The following is a 26,190-nucleotide window of genomic DNA, read 5'->3' as shown; positions in this document are numbered from 1 at the left end:
CTGGATCAGGTACATCGATGATGTGCTGATCCTGTGGGGGGGCGATAGTGATTTGTTCCGTGAATTTGTTGCGGTCCTCAACAACAACACCGTGGGACTTTTTTTCACCTCAGAAATGGATTTGAAGAACATTTCCTTCCTGGATCTGTCCATTTCATTGTCTGCTGATGGGCATATTAGTACCAACGTTTTCAGAAAGCCCACAGCTACCAATAACCTTTTGAAATAGGGACAGTGCGCACCCTGTGGCCCTTAGGAGAGGAATCCCTAAGGGCCAATACTTGAGGGTTAGGAGGAATTGTTCTCATCTCAGTGATTTTAGGGTGGCTGCTAAAGATCTCCAGCAGAGGTTTCAGTGTCGTGGTTATCCTCAGCAGTGTCTAAAGCAGGCTTACCAGCACTCAATGAGTACTAACAGGGATCGGTTGTTGTCTCCGAAAAAGAGGGACAATAGTGAGAATATTGTGAGGATCATTGGGACTTTTGACGGCGCCCATGACGAGGTGCGCCATGTCCTTAACGAGCACTGGGACATTTTGAAATCCGATCCGGATATTGGTGGGATGATTTCAGCCAAACCTTCAGTCACTTATCGCCGCAACAATAATTTACGTGATATGTTGACACATAGTCTGTACATCAGCCCCCGTCCGCAGTCATGGCTGCGAAACCCACTTACAGGTACGTTTCCTTGTGGATCCTGTAAATTTTGTGGGTTCATTAAAAAATCCAAAAGCTTCACTAACAGCACTGGGGATAAAACGTTCTTCATTAAGTCTTTCCACAATTGCAAGTCAGTTGGTGTTGTGTATTTAATGACATGTATATGCAGCATCAAATATGTGGGTAAAACCATCAGAGAGCTAAGAAGACGGATTGGGGAGCATATTTTGGATATTACCAATCTCAAAGATACGCCAATTGCTCGTCATGTTCTTGACCTTCACAGGGGGGATACATCTTCGGTCAAATTTCAAGTGATCGACTCTGTGAAGCCGTCACCAAGGGGCGGTGATTATGATCGCATATTGTTGCAAAAAGAGGCGAGATGGATTTTTTCTCTGAATACCATCAAACCATCCGGCCTCAATGATGCGATCTCATACGTCCCGTTCATCTAGTGACCAGGCTGATTTCTTTGTGTTACTGTACAATGCACTATGAGAAGTGGATTCATGTGTGTGATCATTGATACAAGTGGCTACACACATGAATCTATGTGTCTGTCCGTTTTTACACACTTCTCTTGGAGTGACTCTCCTTTACTGTATATTACAATAAAGATGTCCATGCTGCGATAAATATATAAAGCCGCTTTGTAAATTCCTTGCTTTGTTTATGTGGCGCTTGCTGCGCTTTCCCTGTGACTCACCTTGTTCCTCCACCCTTCAGCCTTTAGTTTGCCTTGTGCCGTGCCTCCTGGCCGGATTGGCTGATTGACGGAGGCGTGTCTAACAGGGCGGGGTTTCACCCTGTAAAGCTCGGTGTTCTGTGGGCCGCTTTGCGGCCATCACAGTGCCGGATTACATGCACACTAGCACGCAGCACCTCAGCCTAGAGGTTGCTAGCTCAGGCAGGATAGTGACTGTTTGTAAAGCTCCGTACCTCACACTAGAGGAAAACGGTGCTAGGCAGGGATCTCTATCACTGACTGTTTGTTTGTCCATTACCTCGGTTATTAAAACAACACTGAGGCTCTGGGCTCTAGTATTAACCTGGTGCACATAGCTCCTGATGAAATGCATTCCCAATGCATGGAAACGCAGCGTTGAGCTGTTGCAAATAAGGGACATGTCAGGGCAACCATTGCTCCTTTAATCCACCTGGAGTGAATGCTATTGCTCTGCCATAGTCCAGCACCTGTGATTATTAGTGCAGTGAGAGTCTGCGCGCTGGCTCTCACTGTTTTGGAGTGGTGTTTGGTGGAATTCCCATACCAATACATCCCCTTGATACCTTTCACCCTGGGATACACATCTTGAACCCTGTGGTTGAATGAGCCCCTTATGCTAGTAGCTTGTGAGACTACACTGGCAATCCAGATGGTGGTGCTATTTGGTATATATCAGTGTTTTCACAATTGTTAAAGTCAGTTTTGCACATTATACTGACGGTTGATACCCCTTACTTCTTAATCAGACAATTAATAAAGACATTATTATTTTGTTTTAGCGCCTATCCCCATGTTATTTGCTAGATGGTACAAAACCCCTGATAAAATAGCTCTCCTGTACCCCGACGTTCCTGAAACATGCTGGATATGTGGTTAAGGGAAGGGCACTTTTATTCACGTCTGGTGGAACTGCCTCCCACTGTCGCTTTGGTGGAGACAGATCTTCCAAAAAAGCAATGACATTTGTAACTCAAACTCCCCCTGCACACCTGAAATTGCCCTCTTATCTCTTGGTATATCAAAGTTTGACAAACAAAATGGATTAGTACCTTACCTGTTACCAGCAGCTCGTATTCTGATTCCCACTAAGTGGCGCTCTTCTGAAACTCCCTCCATTGAACAATGGAGAAGACCAAATCTTCCGTCTTGAGGAGATATCTAACTGGGAACCAGAAAGAAATTTCTTTCTACCTGGTCCGCCTGGAAGAAATATAGAAATTTCTCCTGATTTATGTACACCCCCAGAACCTCCCTTCATCCAATTGACTTCTTTCTTTATTAGATATTAACTGAGCCCCCCTCCTCAGGTGATCAATGTCACATCTGTTATTAATTGAATATTGATTTAATGTTTTATTACATACCAATTGCATTTGATGCTTGTATTGCCGTTAAGCATACTCTATCACATATCTATAATGTCATATGCCTTGCTGTGTCAGGGAACATTAGATACTCTCTGAAATGTATTTGTATCCTTTAACCATTGATTTATAAACTAAAAATCAATAAAATTGTTTATAAAAATAAATAAAAATATAATGTACTTTTGCACCCATTTGTTACCACAATTGTGTGAGCCAATCCACCAATGGTGGACTCTTTAGAGGAACCTACACTATCAGACTTGCCTCTCCTTTAGCATAGGCTTACAAAATGAGTTCAGGGGAATGTAGGATCCAGCTATACTCTACTCTAATTAAAAGCCTTGAACAGAAGAAGCGCCTCTATTTGAGTTGCATGTTCCTATTCATCTGTCTAAGTAATATGCTTGCTTGCTTTTGCATATCAACCACAGTAGCCTGCACCTGTATGTTTATTTCACATTGTTTGGAGGTGCTTCTTCTTCCAGGTATTGCTGTAATATACTTTTTAGGCTGGTTTCACATCACCGTTTAATTTTCAGTTCTTTTGATCTTTAAGAACAGAAAAAAAATAACAATCCTGTGTTCTAAGAATCTGTTTTACACATTTTGCATCCATTTTAGCCATTTCAGTGTGAGATCCTGCATGCATGTCAGTGTTAGGATTCATGCACACGACTATTGTTGTTTTGTGGTGTGTTTTTCACGGATCCGTTGTTCCGTATCTGAGGTTATTTTTTTCTCTGATTTAAGTCCTCTTCTGTTCCATTATTCCACAAAACATATCCGTATGGTTTACGTATGCAATTGTTTTTTGTGGATCGGAAATGGAAACAGTATGGCTGGGCATAGCATTTCTACAGTATGGATCCGCAAAATACGGATAGCATACGGATGTGTTCCATGTGTGTTCTGTATTTTTTGTGGACCCATTGACTTGAATGGGGCCTTGGACCATGATTTGTGGACCATAATTGGACATGGACTACTTTTTTGCAGAATGGAAATATGGAAACGGAACACATGGAGTACCTTCCGTTGTTTTTGTGGACCCATTGAAGTGAATGGTTCCCCATAAGGTAACGGAAGCAGAAAGAAGATATGTTTGTGTGCATTAGCCCATACTCGGTGTTTTACCATTTAGTATGAACTAGTGACTTGCATTATTCCTTTCCATATGCATAACCTTACTTTTGCCAGTGTTGAACCTCATCTGCCACTATGCCCAAGCCTCAAATCTATCCAGATCCATTGGTAGAAGTATACTCTCCTCTGCAGTGTTTGTTACTTTACACAGTTTAGTATCATCTGCAAAAATGTATATTTTACTTTGAAAACTTTGTACAAGATCATTAATAAATATATTTATTAATGATATAGGGCCCAATACTGACGCCTGTGATACCCCACTAGGACAGTGACAAGTAATAATAGGTTAATTTAGGGTGGCCGCCCATCGCCTTAATCTATTATGATGTGCCACTGCAGGCATGCTCAAGCTGCGGCCCTCCAGCTGTTGAAAAACTACAACTCCCATAATTACCGGATAGCCTACGGCTATCAGCCTACAGAAGGGCATGGTGGGAGTTGTAGTTTTACAACAGCTGGAGGGCCGCAGGTTCAGCATCCCTAGAGTGTGCCACTGCATAACAGTGAGCATTGTTGCAGTAAACCATAGTCATATTGAATTTTCTTGAGATGCTGTATCAGCCAGGCTGTGTAGTCTCTTCAGTCTCTGATGCCTGAGCTATTAACCTCTTCTGGACACATGACATACCGGTACGGCATGTTGTCCTGGTACTTAAGGACACATGATGTACCGGTACATCATTTATAGTTCCAATCACCGCCGTCCGTCGGGCTGTGATCGGAACCCGGTGCCTGCTCAAATCATTGAGCAAGCACCTTGGCTAAATGCGCCGGAGGGTCCTGTGACCCCCCCCTTCCCCAAGTCGACGATCGCAGCACCTGCGGTTTGCTCTGTTTCCAGGTTATTCAGGTCTCTGGGGACCCGATAAATCAGAGCAGGATGGTGATCGGTGGTGTGATAATATACCACCAATCACCATCCTGCGATCCTGAGAGGTGATGGTGACATTCAAATTATTGCAGCGCTCTTCTCCTCCTCCTTTTGTGTCCGGGAGCCGAGGATCCAGAGCTGCACAGATCTCCAGCCAGCACCCCCATCTGTGCCCCAGCACCCCCCAGGTATTTAGGAAAAGGTTAGGGAAAGGTTGGGTTAAGCAGGGATATTCAAGGAAAGTTAGTGAGAAAAAAAAAACTATTTCTTGTTGCATCACCCTAAATCAGGTGTCTGGGGTCCACAGCACAGCTGTGTGACCCTAGACCACCCAGGGGTGCTGCACCTTAAACCTGTACGTCCAGTTTGTTGCTCAACACCCGGGCTACTTTTTGGCTAGGCCTGGTGGCTTGACCCCAGTCAGTGCAGCCGAGATGAGGACGTTTTGGGGTCTCGTGCTGCACATTGGCCAAGTCAAGAAACCTAGTGTCAGGCATTACTGGAGTAAGGACGTCCTCTACCACAGTGTTTCCCAACCAGTGTGCCTCCAGATGTTGCAAAACTACAACTCCCAGCATGCTCAGACATCATTTGGCTGTGCAGCATGCTGGGAGTTGTAGTTTTGCAACAGCTGGAGGCACACTGGTTGAGAAACACTGTTCTACCAGACCCCACTTTACAGTGCGGCCATGACACGCTTCCGGTTTGAGGCCATCCGGAAATGCCTGCATTATTCAGATAATGCAGCATGTCCCCCCCCCCCGAGGTGATCCTGCCTATGAGCGCCTGTACAAAATCAGGCCGGTCATCGATTACTTTGGGGCCAAATTTGTACAGGCTTATGTATCTGGAAGGGAGGTTGTAGCTGATGAGTCTCTCATTGCGTTCAAGGGGAGACTCATTTTCTGCCAGTATGTTCCCTCTAAGCGGGCGAGGTATGGTGTGAAGCTGTACAAACTTTGTGAGTACCTCAGGGTACACTTACAAGTTTTGTGTGTACGAGGGGAGAGATTCCCGTATTCAACCCCCAGAATGTCCCCCCACCTTGGGTGTTAGTGGGAAACTTGTGTGGGACCTTATGCACCCACTGCTAGATAAGGGTTGCCACCTATTCATGGATAACTTTTATACTAGTATCCCCTTGTTCCAGTTCGTCGCCGCCAGATCCACGTCCTCTTGTGGGACCGTGAGTAAAAATCTACATGGACTCCCTGCCCACCCCCTCCAGATACCTATCCCCAGGGGCGAGACCCGTGCTCTTACCAGTGAAAACCTGTTGCTGGTCAGATATAAGGACAAGAGAGATGTCAAACAAACTCCACATCTTCCCGGGTGGCGACCCTGGAAGAAAAAAGTTGAAGAAAAAATGTAAGAACGTACAAGAGAAAAATGCAAATTCTAAAAACTATGTATTCTCTACTTACACGTCCCCGACCGCCACGGGCTATCCCATGGACTCTGGAGGAGACTGGGGGATCCTGCCCAGCGGCTCTACGTGGCGGTTCCTAAAAAAAAACATTAAAAAAAATAAAAAAAAGAAGGTTAAAACATAAGATTATTTTAATATAGAAATATACTTACTGGCTGCCGGTCCTGGTCCGTGGTATGTCCACCTCCCCTTGGTGACAATGATGCCTGCGATGAGCCGGCTCCAGCAGGTGAGGGTACTTCTCTGGTGGCAGAATTGGTCAATGATGAAGACTAAGAAAAGTTTAAATAATGATTAATGCAAGGATTCTAATTGGATAAAAAAAAAAAAAATATTGTCGCTTGTTCTTACCGGCTGTTGAATGCGACCGCGCCTTCTTGGTGGCCTTCGTGGCCGATGTTCTGATGCTTCTGTACAGACATACAAAATCTGTAGAGACATACAAAAGTATATTTAAACATGCTATACACCAAAATTGACATAGATATCACATATTTATTTAAACTTACTTTTGGATACTATTGTCAGAGCTTCAATCAAAAAAATATTGTTTATATTGTAGACGCTTAAAAATAAAATAAATATTAAAAACAATATTCACATGAACTCAATTTTGATGCCCCCCTCAGTGCCATCTGCCTCCACAGTTACCATCTGCCCCCATCCCAGTGCCATCAACTCCCCCCATACCATAATCTGCCCACATACCAACAGACCCCCTATTGCCATATGCCCCCCACTCAGTGCCATCTGCCCCCTCCATTACCATCAACTGTACCTCCCCTGCCATAATCTGCCCACATGACTTGAGGCCACAACAGTGCCTCTTCCACCCCCCTGCAATCAGCTACACCACTCATCAATCTGCCCCAACTCAGTGCCATCTTTGCCCCCCTTAACTACAATAATCTGTCCCCTAATCAATGACCAAACCAAAGTGTGTTGTCGTCCCCAACTTGCCATATGCCCCATCGCTGAGCCATCTGCCCAAGCACCCCACCCTCCCCTTGCAATAATCAGCCCCTTATTCCATAACCACCCAATAGCAATTCACCCCCCCTGCCATTAGCCACACCGCTCATCAATCTGCCCCCACTAAATGACACCCCCCTCCCTGCAATAATCTGGCGCCTGCTCAATGACCCAAACAAGTGCCTCATCCACCCCCCCCCACCCCTCACTTTGCCATCACACCTACAACACTTCGGTACATCTGCCCAAGCACCCCATCCCAGTGCCATAATATGCCCCCATGACAGCCAGGACAGGTGATACGAAGAGATGCAGAAAGAGAGAAAGAAAGAAAATAAATAGAGAGATATAACTTTCTATACATACCTGTTTGTGAATTGTTCTCCTAAGATGGTCACTGTGTTTTCAGGGGGAGGGGGCATTTTCAGAGCATGCTCAGAAAGGAAAACTAATGGAAATGGATCCGCTTCGGACGGAACCATCACAGACGGATCTGTCCCCATTGACTTCCATTGTGTGTCAGGACGGATCCTTTTGCCTCTGCATCGTCAGGCGGACACCAAAACGCTGCAAGCAGTGTTTTGGTGTCCGCCTCCAGAGTGGAATGGAGGCAAACTGATGCATTCTGAGCGTATCCTTATCCATTCAGAATGCATTAGGGCAAACCTGAAGACCAAGTAGCTAACAATGTAATCACCTTACTCCGAACATCGTTTAAAGTACTGTTGGTTCTATATTTTTAGCCTTCATGTCACGTACCGGACGACTGGGCAGACCTCCGGGACATCTGGCAAACCGGGCACATGCATTACACATGTAATAAATGAACATGACGGTAACAGATATGCAGGTTAGGCAATAGTGGTAGAACTACAACAGAACCAAGTGCACCGGCAGGCCAGAGGCAAACCCCAGGGAGTGAAGAGCCAGTGAGCCCCTGTTAGTGGGGATGAACTGGGCCAAGGGCTCACTGGTTGCACCTCCAGGAAGGTTCCGATGAACTTGGCCGCTACCTGCAGAGAACCACACTGGTGCAAACACCAGTGGAACAGACAACAGAAGTACTGGAACTCAAAGAAACTCTGAACATGGAACAGATGACAAACGGGAACCAGTACACAAGCAGATGCCTGGATCCCAAGCGGAATGGAAGCATGGCGGTCTCAGGCAGAGCTGCACACACACTAGAAATCCTCCCTTCGGAGAACTCAGGAGCCCTCTCATGAAGGCAGGTCACAAACAGGACAGGAACAAAAGCAGTAAGGCACTGCCAGGCAAGACATGAAAAAGACTGGATCAGAAGCAGTAGACACTGCCTGGCTGAACATAGAACAGACTGGATCAGAAGCAGTTTAACACGGCCAATCTGTCAGATGCAGTTAGAGCACTGCTAGGCTAAACATGGAACAGAGAGGATCAGGCACAGAAGATCAGACAAGGCATGGACAAGGATAGAACAACACCAACAATAAAATAATGCTTTACCAAGCGACACCACATAGAAGGGCAGATGACAAACCCCCCTGGGTTAGCAGCAAGGGGCTACACCCAACAAGACACAAGACAGATTGACCCCACGCCCCACAGCTCACAGATAGATATAGCTGCGATAACAAGGGCACCTGATAAGCCACACCCAGGAACAGACCTTGAAATGTTAACCCCATCAGACCCAGGATTAACAAGAAGAACAGAACAAACAATACAGGCCAAAGTTCACACACAAGGCCGCAGCCAGCATGCATTGCAGAACCAGCATGCATGGGAACACCAACAGCCGGTACACAAAGCCACAGATATATGGACACAGGGAGTACGCACATACACAGGCATAATTCACACATAACACCACAGCCAGCACGCTGCCCCAGGTAACCAGCATACACAGGAGTCAGCCTGCAACCAGTACACAAAAGGGCATGCAGCCAGCCTACATGGCCACAAATATCACAGTGAATCGCACCATGACACTTCAGTTCAACACACCTAGGGCTCACATTTTAAGATCTGATAATTGGTTAATCTCTGTATCATCTACAGTACTCTCCCCCCCCCCCCCCCCCCCAAAGAACAGCATTCAATGGCCAAAATGTGTGCACCAAATGTGTTCTTATATTTATGCGAATAATTTTTGTACTAAGGAAACTTAGCCCAGTGCATTAAAGGGGTTCTGCAGTTTGTTTAAACTGATGATCTACCCTCTGGATAGATCTCTCAGCATCTGATCGGCAGGGGTTCGATCAGCTGTTTGAAAAGGCAGCGGCACTCCAGGAGCGCCGTGGACTTCTCGCTGTTTACCACTGGCCCAGTAACGTCACAACTACTATGAACTGGCCTGGGTGGGGCTAAGCTCCATTCAAGTGAACAGAGCTTAGCCGCGCCCAGGCCAGTTGATACTAGTCGTGACGTCACTGGACCTGCGGTAAACTGTGAGATGACCGTGGCGCTCCTGGAGCGCCGCTGCCTTTTCAAACAGCTGATCGGCGGGGGTCCCGGGTGTCGAACCCCCGCCGATCAGGTGCTGATGATCTATCCAGAGTATAGCTCATCAGTTTAAACAAATTGCAGAACCCCTTTAAGAGTTCACTGCAATCAAATTCATGTTATTCCTTTCAGTATTAAAATGACTAAAAAAGACAATGGAGTAATGCACACTATTAACTATTTTAACTATATCAATGCAAGAAACGCTGCTACTCTCCAGTGTAATTGTTACCCCTTTTATCTTTTTTTATTGCCTATCTAAGGAGGAACTCATCAGTTTCTTACCAATCATCACATGACCAGCAAGCACCTCTGTCTTCCAGGAGTAAAGCTAACCCCTTCTAGTCCTGCAAAAAAATAGTCCCTCACACATATGTCTAGTAGTGATTCCACTAAGGTATCCTGCACATGACCATATGGTTTTGCTGTCCGTTTTAAACGGATTGATGTTTCTGTTTTTTTCAGTAGTGTTTCCGTTCCGTTTTGCCATTCTGTTTTTCCATTTGGTTTCCGTTTGTGATCCGTTTTGGATCACAAATGGAATTGGAAACAGAAGCATACAATAAATGTTTAAACAGTAAGTACATAAAAAAATAGTGCTGGGCATAACATTTTCAAAATGGAACGATATGGAAGACATACAGATGCATTCCGTATTCCTTCCATTTTTTTGCGGACCCGTTGACTTGATTTGATCCACGTATCATTATTTGCAGGCAATAATAAGACATGTTTTATGCTTGAATGGAAACGGAAAACATACGGATTACCTTTCTTTTTTTTGGGCAGGTCCATTGAAATTAATGGTTCCGTATATGGTCCGTATACGGAATGCAAAACACTGAATGTAAACTGAAAAAAGGAGGCCCAAGGAGTAGAGTTGAGCGAACACCTGGATGTTTGAGTTCGAGAAGTTCGGCCGAACTTCCCAGAAATGTTCAGGTTCGGGATCCGAACCCCATTGAAGTCAATAGGGACCCGAAATTTTCGGCACTAAAAAGGCTGTAAAACAGCCCAAGAAAGGGCTAGAGGGCTGCAAAAGGCAGCAAAATGTAGTTAAATCCCCTGCAAACAAATGTGGATAGGGAAATGAATAAAAATAAAAATAAAAATTAACCAATATCAATTGGAGAGAGGTCCCATAGCAGAGAATCTGGCTTCATGTCAGCAGAGAATCAGTCTTCATGTCATAGCAGAGAATCATGCTTCGCATCACCCACCACTGTAACAGTCCATTGTCAGATATTTAGGCCCTGGCACCCAGGCAGAGGAGAGAGGTCCCATAACAGAGATTCAGGCTTCATGTCAGCAGAGAATCAGTCTTCATGTCATAGCAGAGAATCATGCTTCACGTCACCCAACACTGGAACAGGCCACTGTCAGATATTTTTAGGCACCGGCACCTAGACAGAGGAGAGGTTCATTCAACTTTGGGTTGCCCCGCAATATAATGGTAAAATAAAAATAAAAATAGGATTGAATGAGGAAGTGCCCAGGAGTACAATAATATATGGTTAAGGGTAGGTAGTTAATGTCTAATCTGCACAAGGGATGGACAGATCCTGTGGGATCCATGCCTGGTTCATTTTTATGAACGTCAGCTTGTCCACATTGGCTGTAGACAGGCGGCTGCGTTTGTCTGTAATGACGCCCCCTGCCGTGCTGAATACACGTTCAGACAAAACGCTGGCCGCCGGGCAGGCCAGCACCTCCAAGGCATGAAAGGCTAGCTCTGGCCATGTGGACAATTTGGAGACCCAGAAGTTGAATGGGGCCGAACCATCAGTCAGTACGTGGAGGGGTGTGCACATGTAAAGTTCCACCATGTTAGTGAAATGTTGCCTCCTGCTAACACGTTCCGTATCAGGTGGTGGTGCACTTAGCTGTGGCGTGTTAACAAAACTTTTCCACATCTCTGCCATGCTAACCCTGCCCTCAGAGGAGCTTTCCGTGACACAGCTGCCTTGGCGACCTCTTGCTCCTCCTCTGCCTTGGTCTTGGGCTTCCACTTGTTCCCCTGTGACATTTGGGAATTCTCTCAGTAGCGCGTCTACCAAAGTGTGCTTGTACTCGCGCATCTTCCTATCACGCTCCAGTGCAGGAAGTAAGGTGGGCACATTGTCTTTGTACCGTGGATCCAGCAGGGTGGCAACCCAGCAGTCCGCACACGTTAAAATGTGGGCAACTCTGCTGTCGTTGCGCAGGCACTGCAGCATGTAGTCGCGCATGTGTGCCAGGCTGCCCAGAGGTAAGGACAAGCTGTCCTCTGTGGGAGGCGTATCGTCATGGTCCTGCGTTTCCCCCTTAGCCACGCACCAGTGATGGGCCCGAGCTGCGTTGGGTGCCACCCCGCTGTGACCATGCTTCATCCTCCTCCTCCTCCACCTCCTCCTCATCCTCATCCTCCTCGTCCTCCAGTAGTGGGCCCTGGCTGGCCACATTTGTACCTGGCCTCTGCTGTTGCAAAAAACCTCCCTCTGAGTCACTTCTAAGAGACTGGCCTGAAAGTGCTAAAAATGACCCCTCTTCCTCCTCCTCCTCCTGGGCCACCTCCTCTTCCATCATCGCCCTAAGTGTTTTCTCAAGGAGACATAGAAGTGGTATTGTAACGCTGATAACGGCGTCATCGCCACTGGCCATGTTGGTGGAGTACTCAAAACAGCGCAACAGGGCATACAGGTCTCGCATGGAGGCCCAGTCATTGGTGGTGAAGTGGTGCTGTTCTGCAGTGCGACTAAACTGTGCGTGCTGCAGCTGAAACTCCACGATGGCCTGCTGCTGCTCGCACAGTCTGTCCAGCATGTGCAAGGTGGAGTTCCACCTGGTGGGTACGTCGCATATGATGCGTTGAGCGGGAAGGCCAAAGTTATGCTGTAGCGCAGACAGGCAAGTAGCGGCAGGATGTGAACGCCGGAAGCGCGAACAGACAGCCCGCACTTTATGCAGCAGCTCTGACATGTCGGGGTAGTTGTGAATGAACTTCTGCACCACCAAATTCAGCACATGCGCCAAGCAAGGGATGTGCGTCAAACCGGCTAGTCCCAGAGCTGCAACGAGATTTCGCCCATTATCGCACACCACGAGGCCGGGCTTCAGGCTCACCGGCAGCAACCACTCGTCGGTCTGTTCTATACCCCACAACAACTCTTGTGCGGTGTGGGGCCTGTCCCCCAAACATATGAGTTTCAAAATGGCCTGCTGATGTTTACCCCGGGCTGTGCTGAAGTTGGTGGTGAAGGTGTGTGGCTGACTGGATGAGCAGGTGGAAGAAGAGGAGGAGGAAGCCGAGTAGGAGGAGGAGGCAACAGGAGGCAAAGAATGTTGCCCTGCGATCCTTGGCGGTGGAAGGACGTGCGCCAAACAGCTCTCCGCCTGGGGCCCAGCCGCCACTACATTTACCCAGTGTGCAGTTAGGGAGATATAGCGTCCCTGGCCGTGCTTACTGGTCCACGTATCTGTGGTTAGGTTTACCTTGCCACAGATGGCGTTGCGCAGTGCACACTTGATTTTATCGGATACTTGGTTGTGCAGGGAAGGCACGGCTCTCTTGGAGAAGTAGTGCCGGCTGGGAACAACATACTGTGGGATAGAAAGCGACATGAGCTGTTTGAAGCTGTCTGTGTCCACCAGCCTAAATGACAGCATTTTATAGGCCAGTAGTTTAGAAATGCTGGCATTCAGGGCCAGGGATCGAGGGTGGCTAGGTGGGAATTTGTGCTTTCTCTCAAATGTTTGTGAGATGGAGAGCTGAACGCTGCCATGTGACATGGTTGAGATGCTTGGTGACGGAGGTGGTGGTGTTGGTGGTGCATCCTCTGTTTGCTGGGCGGCAGGTGCCAACGTTCCTCCAGAGGCGGAGGAAGAGGCCGAGGCGGCAGCAGCAGAAGAGGTAGCAGGGGGAGCCTGAGTGAGTTCCTTGTTTTTAAGGTGTTTACTCCACTGCAGTTCATGCTTTGCATGCAGGTGCCTGGTCATGCAGGTTGTGCTAAGGTTCAGAACATTAATGCCTCGCTTCAGGCTCTGATGGCACAGCGTGCAAACCACTCTGGTATTGTCGTCAGCACATTGTTTGAAGAAGTGCCATGCCAGGGAACTCTTTGATGCTGCCTTTGGGGTGCTCGGTCCCAGATGGTGTGCACTACGCAACGGTCAGTAGCAGGCGGAGTCTCTTGGCGGCGGGTGTTCTGCTTTTGCCCACTGCTCCCTCTTTTGCTACGCTGTTGGCTCGGTCTCACCACTGCTTCTTACTCCGAACTGTGAAAGTCAGTGGCACGACCTTCATTCCATGTGGGGTCTAGGACCTCATAATCCCCTACATCGTCTTCCACCCAGTCTTGATCCCTGACCTCCTGTTCAGTCTGCACACTGCAGAAAGACGCAGCAGTTGGCACCTGTGTTTCGTCAGATCATCAGAGACGTGCTGAGGTGGTATTCCCATGTCCTCATCATCAGGAAACATAAGTGGTTGTGCGTCAGTGCATTCTATGTCTTTCACCGTGGGGAAGGGCTAGGTGGATGCCCTTGGGAAACCCTGCCAGCGGAGTCTTCAAACAGCATAAGAGACTGCTGCATAACTTGAGGCTCAGACAGTTTCCCTGGTATGCATGGGAGTGATGTGACAGACTGATGGGCTTGGTTTTCAGGCGCCATCTGTGCGCTTTCTGCAGAAGACTGGGTGGGAGATAATGTGAACGTGCTGGATCCACTGTCGGCCACCCAATTGACTAATGCCTGTACCTGCTCAGGCCTTACCATCCTTAGAACGACATTGGGCCCCACCAAATTTCGCTGTAAATTCTGGCGGCTACTGGGACCTGAGGTAGTGGTACACTAGGACGTGTGGCTGTGGCAGAACGGCCACGTCCTCTCCCAGCACCAGAGGGTCTACTAACACCACCACGACCGTGTCCGCGTCCCTTACTAGATGTTTTCCTCATTGTTACCGTTTACCACAATAAGAAAAATATTATTTGGCCCAATGTATTGAATTCAAATTCAGGCCTTTTTTTACAGACACCTAACACTATCTGGCTATCTATTTAGGTTCCGTATTACACTAATACAGACACAGCAGTAATGACAGATTTAGCTAAATATAAATTTGAGGCCTATTATTTAGGCACATGGTGACAGGTATACGTATACGGACAGAATTAGACTTGGAAATGCACATTAGCGTGTGTGTGAAGTTATTGAGAATGACCCTATCAGCACCTTGAACCTAATATACCCTTTTAGGGATAGATTTAAAGTAGACCTGATACAGCAGAAACCACTAATTTAGAGAATTGCTAAGTTGGGAATTGTATTTCAACCCAGAACAAAAATATATCCTTTGCCAGACAGCAGACAGTATTACAATTGGCTGGCCACAGCTGAAACACCAGATTTAGGGTACTGCTATTTTGGCAATTGTATTTCACCCCCCAATAAAATAGCAAGCACAGCCAAGCCCCTGATGTAGGATACAGCCAAAAAATAACCACACTATTGATGGTTAAATGGACTTGGTGGCAGCTTGCCCCTGATGTAGCATATAGCCAAAAAAACACACACTATTGATGGTTAAATGGACTTGGTGACAGCTTGCCCCTGATGTAGCATATAGCCCAAAAAAAACACACTATTGATGGTTAAATGGACTTGGTGACAGCTTGCCCCTGATGTAGGATATAGCCAAAAAATAACCACACTATTGATGGTCAAATGGACTTGGTGACAGCTTGCCCCTGATGTAGGATATAGCCAAAAAATAACCACACTATTGATGGTTAAATGAACTTGGTGGCAGCTTGTGCTGGCGCACCGCAGGACACAAGGCATGGGGTTTGTTTTTTTGTTTTGTTTTTTTTTTCTCTCTTGATTAATGTCTACTAGAATTGTATCTTGGAATGTTAGAGGTCTTGGGGAAAGGGTTAAAAGGCAAACTATTATGGATGCTCTAAAAAGATATCTTCCTGCAATCATTTGCATAGTAGAAACTCATCTTACTAAAGAGACTGTGTCCCGTCTGACAACGGGATGGTATTCTCAATCTTACCATTCCACCTTTAGTAGTGCCTCTAGGGGCGTCTCAGTCCTGATCCATAATTCCATAGATTTTACTCTGACAGAATCCCATATAGATGATCAGGGTAGATTCATTTTTTTGTATGGTAAGCTTTATGGCTATAGTTATATTCTCGCTTTTTTTTATATTCCTCCGCCATTTTCAATGTACCCACTTATCCAGCTACTGCTTTTTTTGGAAAAGAGACCAGAATGTCGGTTAGTTTTGATCGGGGACTTCAATGCTGTAATGGATCCCCAAAAAGACAGACTTACATTAGATGCAGAAGGGGGGAGGAACCTTTGCAATTCCCCGTTGCCCCAGTTTTGCTCAGAGGTTGGAGTGGTGGATATATGGGAACATCTCGGCGGTGGTAAGAGAGTATACTCCTGCGTTAGCAGGGGTGGTAGAGCAATGTCTAGGATTGACTTAGCATTCACTAATGAGAGCAATTTGAGCAATATCCGAAGGATACGATATGGAGTAAGAACAATTTCAGACCACTCACCCGTATCAATTGAGGTTCGCACCGGGGAGAACAAGGAGAACAGGGGGCTAGGATTCAAGTTGAATCCATATTGGCTTACTATGGTTAACCATCAGTCTATCAAACTACTGATATCCTCCTTTTGGGAGGTGAATCTCTCCTCTGCCAACATCAATATAGTATGGGATGCTTTGAAAGCATATCTGAGGGGGGTCTTTATAAGTGATATTGCCGCACTACGGAGAACAAGAGGAAGACTTGGCCAAGACTGTTGCATCTACAACTGAGCAATTTATTAGCCAACCAACTGAATATAATAAGGAAGAGATGCAGAAGGCTAGCTGCTCTTTGGAGAAATACATAGTCGAGAAAGCAAATCATAGAGTATTCTTTAGGGGCCTAAAGTATTTTTCCGAATCTGGACGCCCGGGTAAGCTCTTAGCCAGAATAATTTCACAACAAGATAAGAAAAATAAATCTATTATCTCGATTCGTAACGCAGAAGGGGAAATTATAACAGATTCAGAAGGAATAAGGGATACCTTTTCACAGTACTTTGCTCAGATATACAGATCTTCACCCAATTTGTCATTTGACTTGGCGAGGCGGTTCTTGGAGAGAATTCCACTTTTGACCCTAAAGGAAGCTCAAATAAAATATCTTGAAGAGGATCTGTCTCTCTTGGAGCTCCAAGAGGCTCTGGGGTCCATCTCGGGGAACCCATCGCCAGGGCTAGATGGCCTCCCATATAAATTTTACTGCAAGTATAGCGATGTGATCCTCCCTCATATGCTAGAAGTCCTTTCTCAGGCAACCCAAGGAGGGGGTCTACCAGGTTCTATGATGGAGGCCCTGATAGTCTTAATCCCCAAAAAGGATAAAGATCCGCTAGATTTGAGTTCCTATAGACCAATCTCACTATTAAATACGGATGCGAAGATATTATCAAAAGTTCTGGCTAGGAGGCTCTCTCGGGTTATGTCTACCATAATCCACCCAGACCAAAATGGTTTTATGCCAAAAAGGGGTACCCATCACAACTTGCATAGGCTATTCATGAATATTCAGTCCGACGGGGGTGGTGCCCGCTCCATCCTGTCGTTAGATGCCACTAAAGCCTTCGACACGGTGGAGTGGACTTTTCTCTGGGAGGTGATGAAAAAAATGGGTTTTGGCCCTAGATTTATGGCGATGGTTCAGTTATTATACAACTTTCCAGCTGCTAGGATCAGGATCAATGACAGGACGACAGAGAGCTTTGTATTAGGAAGAGGCACCCGTCAAGGCTGTCCCCTTTCTCCCTTTTTATTTAATATTTACATAGAACCCTTAGCATCCAGCATAAGACAGGACTCGAAGGTGGTCGGTTTTGGCACAATGGGGAAGCATGATCGTGTATCCCTCTATGCAGACGATATCCTTTTTTTATCCAACAAACAGAGAACACCCTTCCCCGTATAATGGAGCTGGTTGATCTCTTTTCTGATCCGTCTGGCTTCGAAGTCAATTGGGAAAGGACTGTTCTCCTTCCTATAGACGAGCTGCGAGGAGACTGGGATAGCCAGCTATTGATTTCCGATTCAATAAAGTACCTGGGGATAACAGTTTCTGCCAAACCTCATGAATACTTACAACTTAACCTGATTCCCCTGCTGATAAAGTTGAGGGCTAAAACTAAGATATGGCAAAAAATCCTGCTTGCAAGAGCGGACAGAATTTCTTTAATAAAAATGGTAGTACTGCCCCAGGTGCTTTATGTGCTGCGCAACTCGCCGATATGGATTGCGGATAAGCATTTTAGACTACTAGAGCGGATGCTTAACGATCTATTATGGGGGAGGAAGCGTGTGAGACTGAAGGTGCTCTATTTCTCTATGCCTTACAATCGGGGAGGTCTTAACCTCCCCTATTTTAAGGGCTACTTTGTGGCCTCCCAACTTTGCTTTTTCAATGATTGGGAAAACAGCCATTTTTGTAGTAGATTGGTGAGAGATTCGGGTTTTTCGGATTTCTTTACTGTTCTAGAGTCCGATTATCTATCAAACATACAGACCGGTTATAAATTCTTCTGCAGATTGGCCACAAAGGCGTGGCTGGTTATAAGAAGCTGGTGTAGAGTTAAGGCATCACTCATGTGCACTCCATTGTGGCATAACTCAAAGCTTATAAATGTAGTCGACCCAAATTGTCGGCAGTATTGGAGGACAAAAAATGTCCAGTACTTGCATCAAGTGGTCAGAGGTGGACAAATCTTGTCTCTTATGGAGCTAAAGCAAAGGGAAAACGTAGGTGAGGTGGCTTGGTATGCATATTTTCAATTGAGGCTAGCACTTTCTAATACTTCTAATAGTCACTTATTTATTATAGATACTCCTGAATTTATAGATGATTTAATTTGTAAAAAAGTTGTCACGAAAGTTAAAGTATCTCACTGCTATAGACACTTAATGAAAACATTTTTTGAGGATGTTCTCTCTCCAGGACAGAGGTCCTGGTCTTCCGTACTTTCAGAGGTGGGCCCTCCTGATTGGGAGAACATAGGGGAAAGTTTAAAGTTTGTTTCACATAACTTCAACCACACTGTCGTACAATTTAACATTTTGCACAAAATATATGTTACACCTATTTGGCTATATAGGAGAGGATTTAGAGTTTCTTCTGACTGCCCACGGTGTGGCGATCCCGGGGCAGACCATCTACATCTGCTCTGGGACTGCCCAGCGGTGGGCAGGTATTGGAGACTGGTTCAATCTAATTTGGTTCGTAAACTCAACATTGACATCCCCTTGTCCCCCAGGATATGGGTCCTGGGAGACTTAGCGGAGGTTAATTGCCAGCCAATAAAATATAGACTGCTGATCAAGGTGATGTTTTTAGCCAGGCTTCTTATATCTAGAGCATGGTTTTCCTCCTCTGCTCCAGACAGCAACAACTGGCTGGGTTTGGTAGAGAAAGTGAAATGCTATGAGAAGATTCTGTATAAACAAAGAGGATCCTACTCAAAGTGGGGCAAACTGTGGAAGGATTGGGGCAGGGTCCATTAATCCGGTCTCCCCTTTTTCTTATTCTTTTTCCTTTTTCTCTTCTTCCTCCTTTTTTTTTTTCTTTTCCATGCAAGGTGGGGAGGGGGGTGGTTGTGGGGTGGGATGGGGATGATCTTATTACTTTGTTTTTTTCTGTATAAATTGTAACTTGTTGAGATGATAAAAATAAAATGAAAATTATAATAAAAAAAAAAAAAAAAAAAAAGGGTTTTGGAGGAATTAATCACTGCCTAATCTCGCCCTAACAGTCGCAGCTGCAACCTCTCCCTACACTGTTCAGAGCAGAGTGACGTGCAGCGCTATGTGACTCCAGCTTAAATAGAGGCTGGGTCACATGCTGCACTGGCCAAACACAGCCATGCCAATAGTAGGCATGGCTGTGACGGCCTCTTGGGGCAAGTAGCATGACACTTGTTGATTGGCTGCTTTGCAGCCTTTCAAAATGCGCCAAGAAAGCGACGAACACCGAACACAAACCCGGACTTATACGAAAATGTTTGGGTTCAGGTCCGTGTCACGGACACCACAAAATTCGGTACGAACCCGAACTATACAGTTCGGGTTCGCTCATCCCTACCAAGGAGGCCTAAGGTTGCTCTCACTAGGCAATCTGTCGTCCGTGAAATGTAGTTTGTGTGGTAGACACATTTCCTGTACCAACGGTGACTTATGTGAGCCAAATTCACTGAAGCACAGATCACCATAAGGCCTCCTGCACACGATCGTATGTCTTTTTCTGTATTTTGCGGTCTGTTTTTCACAGATAAAATTTTCCATTTCCGCTTCTGTTCCGTTTTGTCGTTCCGTTTTTTCAGTTTGGTTTCCGTTTGCAATAATGTTTAAATAGTAAGGACTTTGAAAAACTGGTCTGGGCATAAAATTTTCAATAGCTGGTTCTTCAAAAGCGGAACGGATACGGAAGACATATGGATGCAATCTGTATGCATTCAGGTTTTTTTTCAGACCCATTGACTTGAATGGAGCCACAGATCTTTATTTGCGTGCAATAATAGGACATGTTCTATGTTTGAACGGAAATATGGAAACGGAAGTCATACGGAGTACAGTACCTTGTGGTTTTTGTTGATCCGTTAAAATGAATGGTTCTGTACACTGTCCGTATACGGAACGCAAAAAAAAAAAACGGAACAAAACAAAAAAAACTTTGTGTGCAGGAGGCCTGATGCAGTAAGTCTCATTTACATTACCAGCAGTTGGTACAGGAAATGCAGCTGTCACACGGGCCACATTATAAGACCACACAGACCATGTACAGTCATGTGAAAAAATTAGGACACCCTTTGAAAGCATGTGGTTTTTTGTAACATTTTTAATAAAAGGTTATTTCATCTCCGTTTCAACAATACAGAGAGATTAAAGTAATCCAACTAAACAAAGAAAACTGAAGAAAAGTCTTTTCAAGATCTTCTGTAAATGTCATTCTACAAAAATGCCTATTCTAACTGAGGAAAAAGATAGGACACCCTTGCCCCTAATAGCGAGTGTTACCTCCTTTGGCTGAAATAACTGCAGTGAGACGGTTCTTGTAGCCATCTACCAGTCTTCGACATCGGTCTGAGGAAATTTTACCCCACTCCTCAATGCAGAACTTTTTCAGCTGTGAGATGTTTGAGGGGTTTCTTGCACGTACAGCCCTTTTCAAGTCACCCCACAGCATCTCAATGGGATTCAAATCTGGACTTTGACTTGGCCATTCCAGGACTCTCCATTTCTTCTTTTTCAGCCAATCTTTGGTTGATTTACTAGTATGTTTTGGGTCATTGTCATGTTGCATGGTCCAGTTACGCTTCAGCTTTAATTTTCTAACTGATGGTCTCACATGTTCTTCAAGCACCTTCTGATACACAGTAGAATTCATTGTGGATTCTATGATGGTGAGCTGACCAGGTCCTGCTGCAGCAAAGCAGCCCCAAACCATGACACTTCCACCTCCATGCTTCACAGTTGGTATGAGGTTCTTTTCTTGGAATGCTGTGTTTGGTTTACGCCAAACATGTCCTCTGCTGTTGTGTCCAAATAATTCAAATTTGGACTCATCTGTCCAAAGAACATTATTCCAGAAGTCCTGGTCTTTGTCAACTTTATCTCTGGCAAATGTCAGTCTGGCCTCGATGTTTCTCTTGGAAAGCAAAGGTTTCCTCCTTGCACACCTCCCATGCAAGTTAAACTTGTACAGTCTCTTTCTGATTGTAGATGCATGTACTTCTACATCAACAGTAGCCAGAGCCTGCTGTAGTTCTCGAGATGACACTTTAGGGTTTTTGGAGACCTCTTTTAGCATCTTGCGGTCTGCTCTTGGGGTGAACTTGCTGGGGCGACCAGTCCTGGGCATGTTGGCAGTTGTTTTGAAAGCCCTCCACTTGTAGACTATCTTCCGGACAGTGGAATGGCTGATTTCAAAATCTTTTGAGATCTTTTTAAATCCCTTCCCAGACTCATAGGCTGCTACAATCTTTTTTCTGAAGTCCTCTGACAGCTCTTTTGCTCTCACCATGGTGCTCACTCTCACTTCAACAGTCAGGAGCACACCAAACTAAATGTCTGAGGTTTAAATAGGGCAAGCCTCATTCAACATGCAGAGTAACGATCTACTAATTATGTGCACCTGGTGTGATATACCTGTGTGAGATCTGAGCCAATTTAAGAGGGAATACATGTGAGGGTGTCCTATCTTTTTCCTCAGTTAGAATAGGCATTTTTGTAGAATGACATTTACAGAAGATCTTGAAAAGACTTTTCTTCAGTTTTCTTTGTTTAGTTGGATTACTTTAATCTCTCTGTATTGTTGAAACGGAGATGAAATAACCTTTTATTAAAAATGTTACAAAAAACCACATGCTTTCAAAGGGTGTCCTAATTTTTTCACATGACTGTATAAGCAGCCTAATGAATATAGCATGCAATGCCTTCCCCAATAGCCTTCATATTTCTATGTTGGTCCATCACTGAATGCAGGACTTGGTAGACCACAATTTCTACCACATGAGAAACAGCAGGGAGTGGTCCCAGAGAATAAAATCTGCACAAAAAATGTTGGTAATATTTTATTACATGTATATTGGAATAATACTTGATTTGAATTGCCTTCTTCATAGCATAGAACTTTTCATGTGATAACCCCTATGATACTAGATAAATTAAACAAAATCAAATTTTAAGAAAAAAGTAACATTAGACAGCTCCAATAAAGCATATGAGAGTATATATCAGCATATTGTAATGGGGCTATTACAGTAGTTCATTTTTGTTATAAAGACTTTAGCGTCAGAAATACCATATAAACATGGGCTGATTTCATAATATGGAACATTCCCTTCATTCATATAATTAAAAAATCAACTGTCTAATTATACATATTTTCTAAACAGCGCTTCCTCTACCAGGGGTTGTGCAAAGCCTGGTCAGGAGTGGTGCTGGATAGATTTAAATAAGCCACTAAGCTAAGAGTTCTAGGTGTTATAGAGGAGGATCTCAATTGTCAAAACCAAAATGATAAGTAAACGGTTCCCTTTAAAACGAATATGAGAACAATGCTTTCTACTTTTTTCTAAATTGCAAGTTAAGGAATAGTAGATTACCATCTACCATAGACAATGCCATATCAGTGAAGGATTTTTAAAAAAAAATAAAACAAATTAGCTATTGGACAGCAAAGGACCCACATTAGTGTTGATCGAGCATCGCAGTGCTTGTGGACTCGGGCTGAAAACATCGGGATGTGTTCGGGAACAGCATGGGGAGGATGTCTGGATGCATCTTGTACTCGCAGGTAGCTGCTGGGAACTGGGAACGATGTTGTCCGAATAGTACGGGAGTATACCGAACTGGGGGGACTGATGGGTGTTGATAACACCTCAATCTCGCCTATTCTTGGAGAACTCCTTTTTAGCACCAATAACGGTAGTTTAGTGTTGAGATATTTTTGAGTACAGTGGGTTTTTACATATACTTAAAAAAATTCTAAAAAGTGTAAAAAAAATTGTATATATATATTTATTTGTGGTCATGGCTACGGCCAAGAGGTATCCGGAAAACCCTAGGGACAAAACAACGGGAACAACCTAACCCAGCTAGGCGTGTCTTAGCTGACCTCACTAAATGGCTTGTTGTGTGCCCTAAGCCATGATCGTGGGTAGGCCTATAAGTGGGCATACCCTGTGGAAATGAGAAGATAAGGGAGGGAGGGTGGGGCACCTGAAAACACACACCTGTGAGTGAGGGTGTGGCTCGTATATGAAGAGCCTCCGCCCCTCCCACAAATGCAGGCTGACTAATCAGCCTTACCAACTTGTGGTCATGGCTACAGCCAAGAGGTATCCGGAAAACCCTAGGGAGAAAACAACAGGAACAACCTAACCCAGCTAGGCGTGTCTTAGCTGACCTCACTAAATGGCTTGTTGTGTGCCCTAAGCCATGATCGTAGGTAGGCCTATAAGTGGGCAAAAAACAAGCCAAGTAGGGTAGAAGAGGAATTTGAATGGCATGTACAAACTAATCCCCAAGCCAACTGCAAGGCATCCGGGATCTAGAGCGAAAATTCGGGGTATGTGAGGCAAGACCAGTAGGAAACCTACAACCCATCTTGTGGATGACAAGGTCAGAGACATGATGCTCAATATTGCAGATATTGCACAAAAGCGGAATGGAGGACCGAGAAAACGTTGTGAAATGGATCATAAAAACCAACTGAAACTTGTAAAGTTTGGTTCTAGTGTGAGTACTGGCAATGCCCTAGCGTCAGGAGATCATGGGACCAAAACCTAACTGCCTAGACTATGCAGGAATGAGGGCCAAAAAGAACCATGTAGATAGGAAGAGAATCCTTGAATAGATACCCAGACAACAGCTATCCGCGCTTTGTTCTACTGTGCGCCCCAGAGAATTGTTTTTACGCTTGAGACGTGAAGACCGACCTACTATCTGAATCTTCTACCGTGAGAAAATGCTGGACCTTGTCCAAAATCTGATTCAGCGTGGTTGTAGGGAGTCGGAGGTTAGTGCGGCAAGAAGCTATGAAGCCATAATATACAAGATTCTGTCTATGCCCTCCCATGAGTGAGGGAATGCAATGCAATGAAGCTACTGGCGAAAATGAATTCCTTGTCGTGGCAAAAAGGCAAAGACTTTGCGTGGGGACCTGGTTGACAAGATATGATTGACTACAATCAGAGACTGAAATGCTAGAGCGAATTGCCCTACTTGTTCTTCCTCTGGCAGGACCTGAACAAAAGCATGAACAATTAAAGAAAGACGAAATATCTGCGTAAGACATGACAATAATGCTGTAGGGCGAACCGGACCAGTTTGCGGTCAAAACATAAAATGAGCGATCAACATGGATTATTAGGGAAGCAATTATGTATGCGATACATAGGGGCCATGGGGCCGAAGCAGTCGTCGGGCCCCCGAAGCCATGGGGCCGAAGCAGTCGTCGGGCCCCCAAAGCCATAGGGCCGAAGCAGTCGTCGGGCCCCCAAAGCCATGGATCAACATGGAGCGATCAACATGGATTATTAGGAAATTAGGGAAGCAGGTATGTGTGCGATACATAGGGGCCAGCCTAGATGCACAGATGGACAACCAACCAGGCAATCAGCCCAGCAGGACTGAAAACAGTCGTCGGGGCCCCGAAGCCAAGGGGCCGAAGCAGACGTCGGGCCTCCGAAGCCATGGGGCCGAAGCAGGTCGTCGGGCCCCTGAAGCCATGGGGCCGAAGCAGGTCGTCGGACCCCCGAAGCCATGGGGCCGAAGCAGGTCGTCGGGCCCCCGAAGCCATGGGGCCGAAGCAGTCGTCGGGCCCCCGAAGCCATGGGGCCGAAGCAGTCGTCGGGCCCCCGAAGCCATGGATCAACATGGAGCGATCAACATGGATTATTAGGAAATTAGGGAAGCAGGTATGTGTGCGATACATAGGGGCCAAATCAGCCTAGATGCACAGATGGACAACCAACCAGGCAATCAGCCCAGCTGGTTTGAAAACAGTCGTCGGGCCCCCGAAGCCATGGGGCCGAAGCAGTCGTCGGGCCCCCAAAGCCATTTTTTTTTTTAAAGAACTATAACTATGAAAAGTGACATGAATAAGGTGCATGTGAATTAAACCATGAGCCCGACCCATGTGGCAGGTGATACCCAAGATAAACTACGTGGCCTGAATAACATGCAAGGCAAAATATCGCTAGGAACGAGACCTGACCGATGTGGAAGGTGACCCCAATAGTTCAACTGCATGACCTGAAAAGACGAAGGGAAACGTGACAGAAAATGGAGATAATAACGGACATTAACTCAAATTAATAACATAAGCAGGTAAAGATATGAGTCATTCAATTCAAAAGCATAGCTGCACAGGTGGACAGACAACCATTGGTCAGACCCCTGAAGCCATGGGGCTGAAGCAACCACCAGGGGCCCATGGGGCCGGGCAGCCGCCGGGATGCGAACCTTAGAATTAAGGACGGCTGGGGAAAAGATTGGGCCTTAACCCAACGGGTTTAGTAAGCAACCGGGACTCGAGAACCTAGAAAGACAAAGACATGGACTCGCATAACCTCCAACAGAAACCTGGGACACTAACCAGCCTACAACCATGTCGTACCCTTAACAAACAAAACATGAAAAGCGGTCAAGGGGCCCCCGGAGCCATGAGGCCGGATCGGTCATAGGGCCCCTGAAGCCAGAGGGATGACGTTGTGGTGACGATAAGTAATTAAAACGTAAGCCGGACCTGATGGCATATGAAGCGACTTGAATGATTGGATTGGTTAGAAGGTGGCCTAAGGAACATGACTGCCAACAGGCATTAAAAATATAGACATTAGTAATCCGAAGCACGTGCATACATAAAACACTAACCACCGTGAACCATAAACGTAAACATGAAATGCCTGGGGCATTGCGAGTTCGCTAAGAGAAGTCTCTTATCGTGAC

Source organism: Bufo gargarizans, chromosome 2 (genome assembly GCF_014858855.1).
Source record: "Bufo gargarizans isolate SCDJY-AF-19 chromosome 2, ASM1485885v1, whole genome shotgun sequence".
NCBI lineage: Eukaryota > Metazoa > Chordata > Amphibia > Anura > Bufonidae > Bufo > Bufo gargarizans.
Note: the sequence above shows the minus strand (reverse complement) of the source record.